Below are 19,269 nucleotides of genomic sequence, written 5' to 3' on the forward strand. Positions count from 1 at the left end.
GTGCGTGTGTACTAATGCATTTACAGCACATGTGATAGTGTATGGCTCTGTCCACTTGCAGCCTATGACATACGACATATGACATATGACATTCGGAAAGTATTCAGACCCCTTGACTTTTTATCACATTTTGTTACGTTACAGCCTTATTCTACAATGGATTTAAAAAWATATCCTCATCAATCTAAACACAATAACCCATAATGACAAAGCGAAAACAGGTATTTAGAAAGATTTGCAAATGTATTAAAAAGAAAACCAGAAATACCTTATTTACTTATGTATTCAGACCCATTGCTATGAGAATCGAAATTGAGCTCAGGTGCATTCTGTTTCCATTGATCATCCTCAAGTTTCTACAACTTGATTGGAGTCCACCTGTGGTAAATTCAATGGACTGGACATGATTTGGAAAGGCACACACCTGTCTATATAAGGTCCCACASTTGACAGTGCATGTCAGAGTAAAAACCAGGCCATGAGGTCAAAGGAATTGTCCGTAGAGCTCCGAGACAGGATTGTGTCGAGGCACAGATCYGGGGAAGGGCACCAAAACATTTCCGCAGCATTGAAGGTCCTCAAGAACACAGTGGCCTCCATCATTCTTAAATGCAAGAAGTTTGGAACCACCAAGACTCTTCCTATAGCTGGCCACCCGGCCGAACGGAGCAATCGGGGAGAAGGGCCTTGGTCAGGGAGGTGACCAAGAACCCAATGGTCACTGACAGAGCTCGAGTTTAAGACGGGAGAACCTTCCAGAAGGACAACCATCTATGCAGCACTCCACCAATCAGGCCTTTATGGTAGAGTGGCCAGATGGAAGCCACTCCTCAGTAAAAGGCACATGACAGCCCGCTTGGAGTTTTCCAAAAGGCACCTAAAGGACTCTCAGACCATGAGAAACGAGACAAGATTCTCTGGTCTGATGAAACCAAGCGTCACATCTGGAGGAAACCCGGCACTATTTCTATGGTGAAGCATGSTGGTGGCAGAATCATGCTCTGGGGATGTTTTTCAGCGGCAGGGACTCGGAGACTAATCAGGATCAAGGGAAAGATGAATGGAGCAAAGTACAGAGAGATCCTTGATGAAAACCTGCTCCAGAGCGCTCAGGACCTGACTGGGGTGAAGGTTCACCTTCCAACAGGACAAGGACCCTAAGCATACAGCCAAGACAACACAGGAGAGGAGTCTCTGAATGTCCTTGAGTGTCCCAGCCAGAGCCCGGATTTGAGCCCAATCGAACATCTCTGGAGAGAGCTGAAAATAGCTGTGCAGCGATGCTCCTCATCCAACCTGACAGAGCTTGATAGGATCTGTAGAGAAGAATGGGAGAAACTCCCTAAATACAGGTGTGCCAAGCTTGTAGCGTCATACCCAAGAAGACTGGGGGTCTTCTCTGTAATCGCTGCCGAAGGTGCTTCAACAAAGTACTGAGTAAAAGGTCTGAATACTTATGTAAATGTTATATTTCAGTTTTTTTTTTTTTTTTTACATTTGCAAAACTTTATTAAAAACAGTTTTTGCTTTGCCATTACGGGGTATTGTGTGTAGATTGATGAGGGGGAAAAAACAATTTAATCCATTTTAGAATGAGTCTGTAACATAACAAAATATGGAAAAAATCAAGGGGTCTGAACTTTCCGAATGCACTGTATAGACATATACAGTGCGTGACTAGTATCAAACAGACCTCATGGTGCACTCCTAGATTTAGGGAATCTATATTTCCCCTGTGTTTCCTTCCAGTGTATTTCCTTATAGTGACACATTACCATACAATATCAACATTTCAACTCAGTCCCAGACATTTGGTCAGCCAATTCTAAAATATTATTACTTTTCTTTCCTTCTGCAATTGTTGAACATGCAAGATATTGATATAAGACATACTTTTTAAAAAACATGGCAATCAACCAGACCATTCGTATTCACTATTAATTGTACTGTCATTACCATGATCTGAGATTTGAATATTTAATGTGGTTTCTTCTGTATCTCCCTTTAGACTTATAGACACACGGAAGGAAAGCAGGTGGGATAGAACACACCTCATGCGTGGGCTCAGAGAGGGTCCGAGGCCGTACGGATCATCTGACTAAGATGGGTGTTCTCCAGCTCCACAACCCCACCCTCCCAGCCACGCTCCTGCAGAGGGCCAATCATATGCGTCTGTCGGGAACGCTGTGTGACGTAATCATCACGGTGGACGGCCAGGAGTTCCCGGCCCACCGCACCGTCCTGGCCTGCACCAGCAAGATGTTTGAGATCTTGTTCCACCGCAGCAGCCTGCGCTACGCCCTCGACTTCCTCTCCCCCAAGACCTTCCAGCAGATCCTGGAGTAYGCCTACACGGCCTCCCTGCAGGCCACGGCCGAGGACCTGGATGACCTGCTGTACGCCGCTGAGATCCTGGARATCGAGTACCTGGAGGAGCAGTGCCTCAAGGTCCTGGAGACYATCCAGTCAGAGGAGAAGCARGACCACCTGAGTCTGAGTGGGAGGAACCACGGGTCTGGAGAGAGCGAACAAAGCAGGGCAAGGCACTGGAGGAACATGCTAATATCCAAGAAGCATTCCATGCAGGAGGGTGGTATCAACCCCACCGCCCTGCACCACCTGGCACTGTACCACATGACTGACAGGAGTCCCTCTGGGCCAGGGGAACTACCTATGGGGCTCCATGTAGCTAGTCCCACACAAGTTGGAGGGGTTAGTCTGGAGGGCCTGGGTCAGTCTCCACTGCAGTACAGCCTCAATGGAGCACAGGACCCCTCCCTGCCTTTGACTAAGAGGATAAAGACAGAGGACAATAACATGCAGGTGGATGAAGTCAATAGCTACGAAGGCCGGTCCTCCAGCGGAGGGGAGGGGGGCTTTGAATCGGACCAGCCCAGAGATGAGGGCCCGGGGACCCCCCAAAGAGGCAGTGTCATCACCTCGGCTAGAGAGCAGCACTCGGGCCAAGAGGAGGGGGGCATAGTGGGGAACAACTCTCCTCTGGACAGTTTCCCTGGGCTGGCTGAGAAACACCTGGCCTCCCTCTATTCATCCATGCCCTCCAATCACATAGGGGATGTGGGGCTGCCTATGCCCATGTCGRTGGCCCCTTCCCTGGCCATGTCCCTGGACCTGAGGGCCTACGGGGGACTGCTGCCCCAGGGCCTGCTCCACAGGGAGATCCTCAGCAGGCTGGGCCAGTTTGCAGCAGGGATGAGGCGGGAGGGCCAGAGTCAGAGTCAGAGCTGTGGGGACTGTGGTCTCCAGCTGCATAACAGAGAGGCCATGGAGCAACACAGGTAGAGTACAGATTACTGCAGACTGCATACTCAACTCACTGTTATATCTCTAGGGTGTCTTTAGGTATTATGGATCTCTAGGTATCATTGAAGGAAGTATTTTGTCAGTGAGTGCCGGCAGGTAAATGTAGTTGAATGCGGAATACAATTAGATTGCGTCACCCCTTCACCCACAAAGTACTCTATCTGGTCGTTATACACTAGGAGGTCTGTGAGAGACAGAGAGAGGGATTTGGAGTGTATGTGTGTGGTGAGTCTGGAGTCTTCATGCTAAATGGTTAAATGTTTTGTTAGAATGTGCAGGAAGATATAAATTGTAGTACACAACTTCTAATTTAAAGGTTGGCGATTTTTTTTCTTTTTTTGTCTTTATTAACTTTTAACACGTTAAAAGACTTCAAAGGAAAGACCTGGGAGCAACGATATTAAATATCTTAATTTGTTTAAAAAATACACCTGCTCYTGTGCCTGAGTATAGGGACTTCATGAGAGGTATAAAATAGGTCTTTGTTAGCCGCTTAGCATACATGGTGTGGCATAATGAAGCTGTTTACTAAGTTGCTAAATTTCACAATTCTGTATGATTATTTTTAAATAGATATGACTCATACTTAAAACTGTCTCTGAGTGTATTTGGTATGCATTCCTTTGCATTATTGAGGAGGGAGAGTAGCCTGCCTCTATGGGGATCAGCAGGCTTCTTAGCATGTGAAGGCAGGAGCCACTGGTTGACAGTTATACTGCTGCCTCATGACTTGGTGGGTTTAGACTAGAGGTTGGTGGGTTTAGACTAGAGGTTGGTGGGTTTAGACTAGAGGTTGGGGAGTTTAGACTAGAGGTAGACTAGAGGTTGGTGGGTTTAGACTAGAGGTTGACTAGAATGTGGTGGGTTTAACTAGAGGTTGGTGGGTTTTAGACTAGAGGTTTGAATGATGGGTGGTTAGACTAGAGGTTGGGGAGTTTTAGCTAGACGGTAGACTAGAGGTTGGTGGGTTTTAGACTAGAGGTTGGTGGGTTTGACTAGAGGTCGACTAGAGTTGGTGGGGTTTAGACTAGAGGTGCTAGAGTGGTGTGGTTTAGACTAGAGGTTGGTGGGTTTAGACTAGAGGTCGACTAGAGTTGGTGGGTTTTAGACTAGAGGTTGGATGGGTTTAGACTGAGTCGACTAGAGGTTGGTGGGTTTTAGACTAGAGGTCGACTAGAGGTTGGTGGGTTTTTAGACTAGAGGTCGACTAGAGTTTGGTGAGTTTAGACTAGAGGTTGGGGAGTTTAGACTAGAGGTAGCTAGAGGTTGGTGGGTTTTAGACTAGAGGTTGACTAGAGGTTGGTGGGTTTTAGACTAGAGGTCGACTAGAGGTTGGTGAGTTTAGACTAGAGGTTGGGGAGTTTAGACTAGAGGTAGACTAGAGGTTGGTGGGTTTAGACTAGAGGTTGACTAGAGGGTTGGTGGGTTTAGACTAGAGGTTGGTGGGTTTAGACTAGAGGTGACTAGAGGTTGGTGGGTTTAGACTAGAGGTAGACTAGAGGTTGGTGGGTTTAGACTAGAGGTAGACTAGAGGTTGGTGGGTTTTAGATTCAGAGGTTGGTGGATTTAGATCTAGAGGGTCGACTAGAGTTTGGTGGGTTTCTAGAATAGAGGTTGGTGGTTTAGACTAGAGTTGGTGGGTTTAGACTAAAGATTGGTGGGTTTAGACTAGAGGTCGACTAGAGGTTGGTGGGTTTAGACTAGAGGTTGGTGGGTTTAGGCTAGAGGTTGGTGGGTTTAGACTAGAGGTTGGTGGGTTTATAACTTGTAAGATTATTGTGAACTCATGAGTCACATTTCCCATAACTCTGTTGATGACACGTGCTACACCAGCTCAGCTTTAGCTTGTGAGCAGTGCTACTCATGACATTACAACAGCTTCAGACAGGTCCTCAGGTACCATTGCTAAATCAATCAACCAAGCCATCATCAGTGTCAGAGCACCAACTTCTCCCCTTTCTCCTCCCACGCAGATGGTTGACATTTCAGGCCTGTGCCACTCCAGTGTTTGAAAGAGTCTGATGACAGAACATCCAGCAGGGTATTAGCTAGCCAATGCTCAGTCATGGAGATAGGCAGAGGTTTGAAGGTTGGAGGAGTCAGTCCTTCTGGTGACTGCTGGTGTTGTAATGAAGCTAGTCCATGTCAGGAGACAGGTCACTGAGCATCATCCACTTTAGTCACGTTGACATTTCTGAGTGGAGAGAACAGGGAGAGAGAAGTTTGTTAGGGCATAGCACACCTTTTCAGAACTTTAACTTCAGCTTTGATTAAGTGAATTATCTAAAGGAGAAAGCTGGGAATCGTATGAGGTGTCTGGTTTATAGTGGATCTCTTCCCTAGTTTTCTGTTAAATCCTCTTGTTTTCTATTCTATTTTGATGTAACGGGTGTTCTTGATTTAATTGAAGAGTTTTGTTGACGTAATATTTTATTGGTACTATGTATTAGATCATCTATTATTTGACTGTGGTCTGTTTAGAACTGTCTATAGGACTGCTGTCTGACCATTGTACTGCAGAGGGGGATATGAGGATAACAATGCAGATGATGCCTCGCATGGCTGGACGTGTGTGATATGATATCATGGGGTTTGCTGCAGGCAAAGCGGCGAGTCCGTTTTTTTATTTTTGTACTAGTTACGAGAGGAGTGTGTGTCTTGATTTCCATGCGTACGTGTGTGTCTGTGTGTGTACGTGGGTGTCTGTGCTTCTGTCTGTGTCTGTATGTGGGGGTCTGTGTTTCTGTCTGTGTCTGTATGTGTACGTGGGTGTCTGTGCTTCTGTCTGTCTGTATGTGTACGTGGGTGTCTGTGATTATGTCTGTCTGTATGTGTACGTGGGTGTCTGTGCTTCTGTCTGTCTGTATGTGTACGTGGGTGTAAGCAAATGTATTTGTATTGTGCTTTCTAAAAGTATCCCTGATATTTTTATGTTGTCTGTTCTCCTTTTGTATTCGTACAGTGTGATACTGTGTGACTCACGACTCTTAGAGACCTCTTTACTCTAATGATGCAGCAGTACACAGAGAGGGATACTTTCAGGTTGGAATTAAACATGCTGTTCTGTACAAGGACAATGATGTTGCTGCCTTTTGAAAACCCTTCAGAAAATGCACAAAAACATTTTTGAGCACAATGTCTGCTATTTTTGAGACCTCAGTCATTGGCTCATCACAGTCCTTTTGTCTCTGTCCCCACAGGAAGCTGCACAGTGGAGGCGAGAAGGGACACGGCTGTGAGTTCTGTGGCAAACGCTTCATAGACAGTGTACGGCTCAGGATGCACATGCTCTCTCACTCAGGTAACACTGCCATATGATGATAATAACAGAATAAATTCCATTCAGAATACCCCTGATAGAGCTGTACTGTTTTCACATGTGCCTCTTCATTATGTCACACGTATATATGTCTTAAAGGATCCATAGGAAAGAGTATTCCCCTTATTGTCTGTCTCCTATCTGTCTCCTGTCTGAGACTGTCTCTGCATGTGTCAGATCTTCAGTGTCTCTGTCTTCTCTTTTGTCTTCTCTCTGTGAATCTGTGTGTGTGTGTGTGTTTTCGGAGAGTCTGTCTGGCTCCTCGCCAGCTCTGTCCCTCTGAGTGATGACATCATCAGCTGCCGGCAGGCCTGGGTGTTCTGCCAGTGYTCCGAAGCGTGTGTGATGGCTCGCTCGCAGATGTGTGTCCAGGAACACACTGTACCCAAACGSCGACTTAATCAGACCTGACTGCTCTCCCAGCCACTTTATCCAAAATAGAGCAGGAGAAGGGGAGGAGAGTAGGCGGAGAGATGGCTTATAAATTAAACTAAAATATAAACAGAAACCCCACTCTGATGTAAGGAAGAATTGACACAATGCTGCTATACCCTGGCTTTCCTCTCTTCTGATCTCGTTCCTCTCCTCTGATCCCTGTAAGAGTGATAGGAGATGACAGATGGCTGACAGATGAGAGGTTCCCTTTCTCCAAACTGTGTTCATAAACTACCTGATCTCTCACAGTAGACACATTTTAATCCATGTTTGGAACTCTATGATCTGAATGATAGTTGCATCAGGTCACGACATACAGTAAGTATTCTGCTAGTTGGCAAATGGCTACTCTCCTTTACTCATCCTGTCTGCATCGGTATGACCTGATGAGACATACTGGCTATAGTGGGTGTAATATAGGCCTGTTACACATCATTTAGMTACTTTGATCTTTCATTACAAAATAGATTTCTGGAACCTTCTTTCATCTAATTTTATATTCATTAACAAAATATATAGCCTCTGTATTGTACAAAAACAAAGAGTTTGATCTTATTTCATTGTCATTGTGTGTTGCCGTATAGCCCATAGCAGCCTTTAGATCCTCTGTTGGTTGCTAAGGAGCCAGTGCGCCACAGCTCTAATGGGCTGATTTGGTATTCAGCCCGATGCTGGCTCGTATTTTGGTATGCCAGACAAAGTGTTTTGATGGAGGACTATTGCAGCCACGTCTGGAGACAGTTTGATGGTTTATGGATGAGAGCACACTCCATGCCTTTGACGCCACAAGACAATGCACTATATTCTCTTCCTCCCTAATCATGAACAATCTCCCAATATAACACACTGTCACAGAACATAACACACTGTCACAGAACACAACACACTGTCACAGAACACAACACACTGGACGCACTGTCACAGAACACAACACACAACATTTAATGTACTGTCCTTATGCTTCTCTCAGCCAAGGACAGCCCTGCAGTACATCACCTACCTACATCTAGGAAAAGGCTACATTGTATGCTGAAATGTTTTGTTTCCAAGATAAATGTAAAATATCTGAAATGAGGTGAAATCTGCGGATGAGGTGATTGTAGCTAGCTACAGCACTGGGACTAGTGCAGCTGTACAGGGAGGTGGGGAGAGTTGAAAGAGGACTACATTTAGGCTGTAGCGCTCCCAGTTTCCAAAGCTTGTGGGCGTTTTAATGAGTCATTTTAACTTCATTTAAAGCCAGCTGAGCAGAAAATAGATCAGTGAATGAGCCCTGGGCCCGTATGGATCTGAAACCGATTTACATCTCACCGCTAGCCAGCCCCATCCAAACAGCTGGGAGTGTATTCTGTGTGTGTGTGTGTGTGTGTGTGTGTGTGTGTGTGTGTGTGTGTGTGTGTGTGTGGTGTGTGTGTGTGTGTGTGTGTGTGTGTGTGTGTGTGTGTGGTGTGTTGTGTGTGTGTGTGTGTGTGTGTACAGAATCACCATTTGTCAGAGCAACTGGCATCTCCTATAGCTGAGTGGTGTCAGTGCCCTTGTCTTTTCATATGAAGAGATCAGAGAAGACAAGGGCATTCCAAAGGTGAGCAGGGTGCTGTGTTTTACTGAGGGAGATGGCTAGGGAGTGTTGACTCTGGAGGGTTTCTGATAAAGGCCTATGCTGCGGGCTCAGAGCAGAGTGTCTGCTGTGCACAGAACACCCAGTCCTTCTGTGTCAACTCAGGCAGACAGGCTGTGCACTGTTCAGAGCCTGATAACAGGGTAAATACAACTCTTCAGCTCAGCTCCTCACTGTGAAATAGAGAGGCCATGGAACACTGTCTGGTGCCTTTGTTTGGCCAGAGTTGTGTTTTTTCCAATGGGTTCTGGTCTTTTTTACTCTGTGTGACTCATAATGTAACTGTAAACAACCAAAAGTGTATACAGAAGAGGATGGTTACTTAGGGACTTTTAAATAGAGCATTGCATTGGCTAAAGGTTTGATATGGATTTTAATCCAACAGCTTTCTCACCTTTTAAAAATGTGGTTTGATTCGGAAGTAAAAGTGGAGCTTTTATAGTCATCTGAGATTCAGCTGATTGGTTGCCATAACCATGAATTCCATCCATCAAATTCAGTTGCGCCCTCTACAGCGTGATCATAATTATTTTGTACAAATTGCTGATTGTTTTCTCATACTGTATACATGAATGTTAACATCTCACAAAAGAATGTACACCATATGTTAAGTGTTTGATGATGACACATGACTGAGATGTCCCCCTGCAGCTGGAGCYGAGGCCCTGGTGTGTGATCAGTGTGGAGCTACATTCTCTGCTGAAGACGCTCTGGAGGCCCACAGACAGACACACACAGGTACTGTATGACAGACACACAGACACGCGCACACAGGTACTGTCTGACAGACACACAGACACACACAGACAAACAKAGCTCACGGTTGAAAACGTACAGGTACCCAATAACTCACAAACACTCATTCACTACCCTTAAACAAGCAGGCTACAATTGACAAGACACCATTTGAGGTCCGCATATGTAATGTATTCTGTCTGTCTTGCTGCTTATTCAAAAAAGTGTTTAATAAACGTATGACTATGGGTATTAACATCCTTGTTATTGTGCTGGCAGGGTTAAACTGTCCCTGTCATGTTGCTCCATAATTTATCAGCGGCTAGCGAGGACAGGAAGGCCCTCTCAGATATCACCAACTAATATCTCCTGGTATCCCGTGTGGGTGCATGCCTATTTACCACGGTGCTGGCAAGCCTGACACGCCAGGCAAGCCYAGGCCACACTGCAAGTACATGACAGTGTCATAGATATGCCATGCATCTAGGCTATGTGCGTGATGAGCCCAGAGGGTTGTTACTCTATGGCTCTGACTCACGTCAACAACTTGGATCAACACATTTTGTTTGGGAATGATCTCATGGTGATAGATTCTATTTATCCTCTCCAGCTCAGAAGATAATGGACATCAGTTCCTGGGAACTATTCTGAAACCCAATTGTTTTAATTAGCGAGACACTCCTCTAATCAGATGACTGGGTATCTCCTACCGAAGTTACACAAATGAGGTTGAAATAAAAGCTGCCTATATTTGTCTTCCTTCCAAATATTCAGACCCTCTCCCAGTGCCTGAATCCCAGTCATTACAGTATCTAAATTAAACTCTACCTTTAGTCATCTTAGACAAACCCTACAGTCGATCCACAATGAGTGTCAGAATCCACACCTTTTCTGCTACTGTCAGAGAAAGCTGATAACCCGCTCCGAAGCATTGGCATGTAACTGTAACTCCAGGTGCCACACACAGTATGAATAGTTAATGCCTGTGGACATGGAGGGGTGTTAACGATGCCTAAAGTTTCTACCTCCTCTCCTTCAGGTTGTAAACATCCAGGGGTCCCTTATCGGCTTGGCAGCGTATCTAGTGCAGGGTACAGGAGGGCATTACTCACTYATTTTGTCATGATCTCAACTTGGTCTAGTGTGATAAATGACCCTCTTACTGCAGCTTTGTACACTTCGTGCTCTGACTAGAATGGTATGATTTTTTTGGAGCTGTTTGGTGGTTATAGGGAATTCAGCTACTGTACACATTCTCTTTTAGAATATGCATTAACTGTATGTTCTTATACTTTCAACACAAGCAAAAGTGTGACAGGTCTTCTGCACTCAAAAAGATGTCACATAAAGCTTATTTCTTTAAAAAWATATATATTCTTACTGCATCAGGATAGCATAAACAGACGTTTCTGCTTATTTGCCTTCTTCAGTGTGTAACTTAAAAACTGAAGAAGGATTCACTGGTTTAACGCACCAATCAAACTTTGAGTGCGCTATGATCCTCTTTTGATTATACTTTCAACACATCCTAGGTTTATAACCTTTGAGATCACTGGCTGAATGAATCTTGTTACCATGGCTTTGTATATCGCCATGTCCAAGCTGTATCACATCCGGCCGTGATTGGGAGTCCCATAATGACGGCCCCGCGTCGTCTGGGTTAGGCCGTCATTGTAAATAAGAATTTGTTCTTAACTGACTTGCCTAGTTAAATCAAATCAAATCAAAAATAAATGTGACAGTATGCCAGGAAGCCAAACAGACATTATCACAGGTCAGACCTTAGCAGCCATAGCCCTTTAGTTTACTGATCTATTCTCCTCAAGAAGGAAAACACCCCTACCTGACAAACACCTGGTTGGCTCTCATATCAATCACGCTACAGGGACTGCACTGCACTGCAGAGCCTAGTTTATTTCCAGTGAGTGAGAGTGTGTTTTGGCAATGTGAATGTCAGAGGTGAGTGGCTGTGGGTTGGCGTTAAGGGGCTGGTTAGGGGGGAGTTCCTGAGGGCATTGGTTGGAAGGGTTGGTGGCATTGGATGCCAGGACTCCCAGGAAAACAACATCATGTGSTGCTGTTTACTCAGTCCCCACCACAGCCCTCTCTGTCACAGTCGCCGTCTGCTTTGCCTCTGACCTACTTGTGGGTGCCCAAAATAAAATAATGGAACTGTCTCAAACTCTCAAGCAACAATGACCTTATTTCATTAGACCATGTTAGCTAGGTTCTCTGTGGTATCATCTTGTTTGAACAGTTTTGGAAAATGTAAGCAAATCATAGAGCGTAGTAATGGACTGGACATGGTGCAGAACATAGTGGCTAACCATTCTGCCACCTTGCCTGCAGGAGAAGGCCCTAAGTCTTTGTGTGTTCTTACAAACAGCTGCCCTTATCCTACACATAAACACTTCCTGTACTGAATGTCCACAGTACACATAACCCCTATTATACAGAGAACACATCCTACTCCATCACACTTTCTTGTACATTCAATACTGCCTAAGTGCATAGCATAGCCACTTCTCAATGAAATAGACCTCATCTAATTGCGCAATAATTATTGTGCAAGCTGCATTCACAATAATGAATATGCAATCGGTTGAAATGTATACCCCCATTCCACTTATAAATAACTAATCATTGGTACAGATCTTCAAGTACTGAGTCATACTGTACTCTACTTACACCCCAGTCTATTTTGCTGGCCTCTAGCTACAAAGAACACACTGCCTAGTGCTAGTCCAGTCATTCAGGCCCTGTAGGCTTCTACTCTGTTTTCATGTACTTTATGGTGAATGCTATTGGCAAAATATGCTAAACATCCAGATTGGAGACAGCAGGTGACCTCAATGAAACGGGCCATGGAAGATGGAATGGTGGTTAAACACCAGCAACGTATCTCTTGTTGCATTAATTATTGAGCTGGTTGTTCTTCACTCTGGTAGATTAGCGGTCTGCTGATCAGTGGCTGGCCTACCTGGGATCATCTGAGGTTCTGTATGGTTACTGTCTGTCTCTAGACTTATCATAACATATAGTCTACAGGGACCCAGTCTGAACCCAGTGTGCAAAATTGGTTGAAAGACATATTTCCTATGTCTTTTCAACGTCTTTTCAATGTCTTTTCAACCAAAAATACGTATTTTCAACATCTTTTACTCATAGGGAAGGCACTGGGTCATATAAGGTCTGGTGCTCATTGCTCAATGTAATGTACATAGTGTATATGTGTAACTGGGTCACAGGGGCAGCTAGTGAGTGAACATGCTGAAGTGAGCCATATTAGTTTTACTCATAGCGCCTTGATGTTGAGCCAATCAGTTATAGCTCCTTTTAGTGAATCTGACTTGACCCAATAAGCAAGCTCTTTAAAGAGTGTGGCATAGTACTTTCAACTCTTTCAACGATCTTAAGAAAATTTGTTTAAACTCTTTAGCTTCATAGCTCAGTATTTCCCAGAGCCACTGTGTAGGTTTAACTATTCATACCTTCTTTTGTATACTGGTTTAAAGGAGCAGTCCATGGTTGCTTTGTAGTGTAGTTATGGTGAGACCTGCACAGAAACGTGCTGTTAACACAGACCAATGAGATTAGATGGAGATCTATGGTGAACTAAACCTAAAGACGGTTAACATTACAGAGATCTGTATAAACATTATGCAATCCCTTGTTCAATTTGCAGTGGGGTTACTGTGAGATTCACAGGGTGGGAAAACTTTTGTTAGTCTTTAGAAAAGGAACAGGCTTTGCTTATTTGTGAATGGAGGGATTAGTTTGAACACTTCACCCCAAGGAGGGCCATGATCCAATCTGGTTGCCTAGAGACATGTTTTTGTCTGTTGAGCCACTTCCTCTGTGTTCCCTGCCTTAGTTGGACTATTGACAGGCTGTTATGTAAATGCTCCCATKTCATGTTCTGATCTGATGTCTGATCTGATAAACGGTTGACGTTTAATTMAACTGTCAGGCTGAACTTCCCTTCTCCTGGATAGAATATTTTTATGAAATGTCTTGTTTCTTGGCACCTCTTTTTCAGATTGGAACATAGGAACTCTGGAATGAGTTTAGTTCTGTATACACTGTCTGTCKAAAGTTTACTGAGAGAAACTATACTGAAGTTAAATAATCTTTCTCTGTGGAATGTCTGCACGGCCCCTCCCCTGTGTGACTCAATAGATGCACAATGCTCAGTCAGCCATCCAGCCTTTGAGGAATACCATTGATTACATGGTGTTTACCACATTGAGGACCTAGGGTCAAGAGGTCAGAAGACCAAATCCCATTCCCTTTGTCTGGTTAAGGGTGAGAAAGCAGGGGGCAGTGGGGGCAGTGGCATGCCTACTSAAGATAGTGTTTTCTCACAGAAAGGCTGCTCTGCACTAAGGAGCAAAGCCTACTGGAAAAAGATGCTGTGAAAGCAAGTGTTTAGGTGTGAAAGTTAACAGAGTGCACTGGTGCAGGTAGTCATCAAACTAATGAATGTCAGCATAGATACATACTGTATGTGCTGCACCTCTGACTCTGGCTCTTATCTACTGCTTTTCTTTAAGGGACTATTTGTATTAGTGCTTCTGTTATTGTCTTTCAATTAAGTTGAGTTGTTTCTGGTAACTACTCTATTACTCAAGGAGTTGTCACTGTGGAGGTGGGACTGAGATCATTGTTAAGCGAGAACTTTTGTTTTGACAGTTTCACATTATTTTCATGGCAGTGGGATGAGAGGGTATTGACTGAGCATCTGTGTGTCTAGAAGCAGGACATGACAAGTAGAACAAGAATGAATCCATACTGTTTAATGGTTTAGTGCTCAAAATAGGCAGAATGCAGACTCATGGGAATGGTCATTTCAAGAATGAATGAATGAGAAGAGCTGAGGAATGATACTGAGTGAGAACATTTTCTGAGGAAAATAATACAGAACTGCAGAAGTAACTTATGGTACTGTATCATTTGACGTCCTATCCAGCATGTTGGCTAGAGGGAGTAGAAGATTAGAGAGCACTCCCCCTGCTGGCGCATTGAGATTGAACGTCTTGACACATTTTTCTTAGATTATTCTTCATTTAGTCCCACGGTCAAGCAGCACAGAATGGATTCTGCAGTTCCTAAAGATTTTTTTTACTTTTCAGGATACATGTTTATTTAGCCTAGATTGTTGGTGCATTCCAGTCAAGAGGAGGAGAGGAGGAGGAGGAGGAGCTCTGCTTCTTTAGAAAAACATCTGAAACTAAAGAAAGGAGATAGTCAGCTGGACAGTGAGACATAACAGAGAAGCTTTCCTGTCTAGTCAGGGCTGGGGGCGGTACAGGGAAGATCTTTTGTCCATCGGTAAAACATTGTGGTCCGTGGGTGAGAAAAGCCCTGATCATTAGGCTACTACACAAAGCCTGGAAGTGTAGGAGTTGCATGAAGAGCCTATGACTAATGGATCTGGCCATTGAGGGTTCGAACCACATTGTGTTTCTATTGTGAAGATAGATGGCCACTGGAATAAAGCTAGTTAACAGGTGCAGTGCATTCCAGTAGGCCCTCTTTCTGCTGCATTGTGTGGAGTGGAGAACATCTCTCATCTTCTCTCTTCTTTGTTATTGARTAGAAATAATGCTAAATTCTCCTAGTGCYGTTTAGGGCAAATCACAGCAAACTCATAGCCTACTTTAATTCCATCAAGTCCCATGATCAATATCTAATAACGAGAGAGAAAATAAAAATAACACAGATGCATGTAATCTTAGAAATATTCGGAATATTTGTGACACATTTTATCCTATAAATGAGGCCTGATGTAAGCTAGGCCTTTCACGTTGTGTATTCCCAGTCGTTTGTGAAGAGGACCACGTGTAATGTGAGGCACTAAGATACTGACTGACTCCCTCAGAGTAGGTTATGTAGTGGTTCAATAAGTGAAATGTATCTGGGAGTAATCATGACTAAAATAAATGAAAGATTTGGGAGAATTTWTGGCATGTGTATTGCAGGAAAACGGTCAACAATAGAGAGATCCTATGATTTATTGCTGAAATTGTTGGAATTATTGACACTAAATATCCTTGTCTGTTAACTTGATTGAACTCCAAACACTGTCTGACAATCTCCTGTCTTAGTGTGAGTGTGGCGTATCTCTTTCTTGTACTAATTCCAATTTAATTGCCAGTTGCCTCAAGGCACTTCAATAACAGTAACAAATGATTTGATTTAGTGGACCTCATCAGACTGCATTTTAAATGCAACTCAGCAACCCCACTTGAATTCCAATGAAACGCTGGCATAGCCTCCTGTTTACTAATGATCCACTGCTGGAGATGTCTGATTGAATCCGAGTCGTGAGGAATGGGACCTGCTTTGTAAATKATCCTAAACCCAAGCAGACAGAAATACCGACCTCATAACCTAACATTAACCACCTCTCTGCAAGACTCATACATTATTATCAGTGGAATTGATTACCCGATGAACTGATTATTCAGTCCTACGTCACATTTGGATTTTCATGWGTGGGATAAGCAAAGGAGTCATTGAATAGTGTTAAGAACAAGTAAGAACCCTGTATAATGTGTGTGAGTGTATTTAATGGTGGTTCTTCRCAGATCCTGTGTGAGTAAAAGTAGCCTGTGTTTCCCTATCTGTATTCCACTCCACTCTCAGTGCAACAGGAGAGCAGCCCCAAAGTGATGCCAGGTCACACACAGGATTAAAAGGATTGTGTTTTTCCTGCAGTCCTGCCTTTAATGGCTTGATATCACTACTTAACATTCAGCACATAGCTCATAGTGTAGGCATCGTTCAGGGTGGAGCTTCTATCAGCCTCTCTCTGTAAACAGACACAGAAGACTTCAGAGGCTGCTTGAACACAGGCTTGATGGGGATTCAGGAGAATAATTCCGCTTTTAACATCCTATAAGGAGAAGGCATTGATTATGTGATTGACAGTTCCAGCATCCTGTGTATTGTGTTTAAAAAAATCTCGAAAAGACCATGACTTCCAAGTCAACGTCAATCAGAAAAGTGTATAAAGTCAAACTGAATGTATTTCACGCCTGTCAGGGGGGTTAGTTTAGGAAGAAACACTTTGCTCTTTGAAAGAAGCGTTCTCCTCAGAACACTCAGGCTCAGGCTCAGAGTTGAGTGATCCAGTTTCCCCACTGAGTGTATGTTTGGTCCTGAAATAAATGTGTCTGTGTGGTCTCCAGGGACAGACATGGCAGTGTTCTGCCTGCTGTGTGCCAAGCGGTTCCAGACCCAGAAGGCTCTGCAGCAGCACATGGAGGTCCATGCAGGGATGCACAGCTACGTCTGCAGCCACTGTGACCACACCTTCCCCAGCCACACCACCCTCAAACGCCACCTGCGCTCACACACAGGTAAGGACCGCATCTATGTCCTATGTCATCTTCGTCATCGTCACCACCACCACTGTTTTCATCATCTTCACTGTTTTCATCATCATCATCACTGTCATATCCGTCAACATCATCGCCTACACTAACACACAATCCAAAGCTGCTACGAGATCAATTCCCATAAACCTCAAGCCTTTAATCTTTAAATATCTTGAACTACTACTTCTCTCTTGGCACTAGACTGAAGTAGCATGAGACCAGAGTTTTTAATTTCAGTCTACAGTCAGTTTCACTTAATTTATCATGTTTAGGTTCACTTAACGTTAATAAACTCCGCTATGATTCACTTTCCTGATGACAGCAATGCTTCGTTATGGCCAGTGTTATGTTTGAGGCTATTTTATCCAGTTTATGAGTTTGTGTTCTTAGACACAGCCTTCTAGGCCCCTGCCATTAATGCCTGTCAGTTCTACTGCAGTTCTCCCCAAATGACAGAGCAAACCAAAATAAATATCTACAGAACAGCAAATGTCTGTGTTTTTCTCAGAGAGAGACTACCAAAGATGATTATTCCAAAGCTATACAGCAAATGCTCTGAAATGCAACAGAAACCTGAAAACACCATCCAACCTGGAACTGAGTGAATAATGTTAAGTCTGAAGCTATATTTTATTTCCAAAAGCCAAGGAGAAAGATACATTACATTATTTTATAAGGACTCTGAATGCCAAGTTAAGGCTACCAAGCTTGATACAACTTCAATTAGCACTGACGTGTCAAGTGAGAGGTATCAAAGCCCTTTAGCCCAACAATGGCAGGAGAGTCGCACAGTCTACTCSAACCAAATGGAGAGGCCTTAGAAGCTGCTTCCCGCTGTTCAGARGTAATTCAAATATAGTACCCTGTTTATGTAAAGAATGATAAGAAACGAAAAGAGCACAAAATTAAGCTCCTTATGGAAAATCAAGAGACACTTTTTGCAGACTATTTTAAAAATGGGAACATCAGCAACCTCATCTTCCACACAGAYCATCCCCTGGCATGGCATAGTGCTATAGTAGCACACTACCCCTCTGTTAAGAGGGTGGGGTGTTACTGAGGGGTGGAAACTCAGGATACTAGACAACGAGGACTCTGAGTCAGCTAATATACATCTCTATAAGTCTGGAACAGTATTGTACAGGGCAACCCCAAACAGTTTCAGCTGGACTTTCAACTAATCAAAGAAATAGCTCAGCAGGAGAAGCTCTCCCTTGAGAAGATACCCCCACCCCGAGCAGGTCAGACCAGACCTCTTCATTATATAACCCCACAGACAGGTAACCCCAAGCAGAAAGTCAACCTCCCAGCACAGAGTACTACTCCCTCATTGAAATGAAAGATAAATTCACCCAACTGGAGGTAAGGCAGGTGGAGCTGGAWCAGCAGGTGATTACACTCCAGTCAGYACAGACSCAGACAACAGTCCAGCACAACAACACCCCCTTAACCAGACCCGGAGAGCTGGAGGTGGAGAGAGACATATCTGCACTCTGGACCGTGGTGAGACAACTTCAACAGGAGTAAAAGCAGGAGAAGAACAGATCACTAGAGGAGAGGATCAGACTGCTGGAGGAGAGGGTGAGGGGGWTGGCGTGTGACAGAACACACTGGAGAGGTGGCCACCCCCGCAGAGAAACCAGCAGAACAGCCCACCTCAGATCACGACAAAAGTCTCGAYACCACAGCTGAACAGTCCACCCCAGACCCTGACCACTTCGAAATCACAGCGGGACAGACAAATGAAGAACCCCAAGCCCAGGAGAKCTCACCCCCTCTGAGCTCCCCCCCTGTCAGCCACCCTGATAGCCCTCCTGACAACCACACCCACTGAGGACATACAGAAGACACAGATTGTACTCCTTATGGACTCAAACGKGAAATATAWATTTTTTAAATTAAATCTTCCCAAACACAGTGTGTCTATACTCTGGTGTCCAAACACCCAGCGCACCCTAGACCTTCTKTCTGAGGACCAACTAGGTTCACCTAGCCACATAATAATACACACAGGCACAAACGACCTGAGAGCACAGCAGGAAAGGGTGGCCACAGCACTCAAGAGAGTGATTGAAAAAGCTTCTACTTTCCCCAATGCACAAGTGGTTATATCCACCCTGCTACCACGAAAAGACTTCCACCCTGCTACCATACAGCGGGTAAACGCAAGTATTTCCCGTGACTGTGCCTCAAAACCAAATGTTTACCTGGCCCACCAATCCGCCCTGGACTTGAACAGCCTTTATGACCAGGTCCACCTATACAAGGCAGCAGTGCCCACCTTTGCCCGGACACTAAAGGACATCGCTCTCAAACACAGCCCCAACACTTCACACAGGAGCAGCAGATCAATAGACACAACGCCCAGACCAGCGAGACCCCCCCCCCGGACCTACACATAGAGGACCCGGACCTACATCCAGACCACAACACCACCAGCCACATCCACATCCACA

At 44.5% G+C, this 19,269-nt stretch overlaps 1 pseudogene; it reads left to right on the forward strand.

The window, feature by feature from the left end:
• LOC111958530 (zinc finger and BTB domain-containing protein 16-A-like) overlaps nt 1-19,269 on the forward strand; it is a 30,238-nt pseudogene that overhangs the window by 1,218 nt on the left and 9,751 nt on the right.

The sequence above is a fragment of the Salvelinus sp. IW2-2015 genome, linkage group LG4p (assembly GCF_002910315.2).
Source record: "Salvelinus sp. IW2-2015 linkage group LG4p, ASM291031v2, whole genome shotgun sequence".
Taxonomy (NCBI): Eukaryota; Metazoa; Chordata; class Actinopteri; order Salmoniformes; family Salmonidae; genus Salvelinus; species Salvelinus sp. IW2-2015.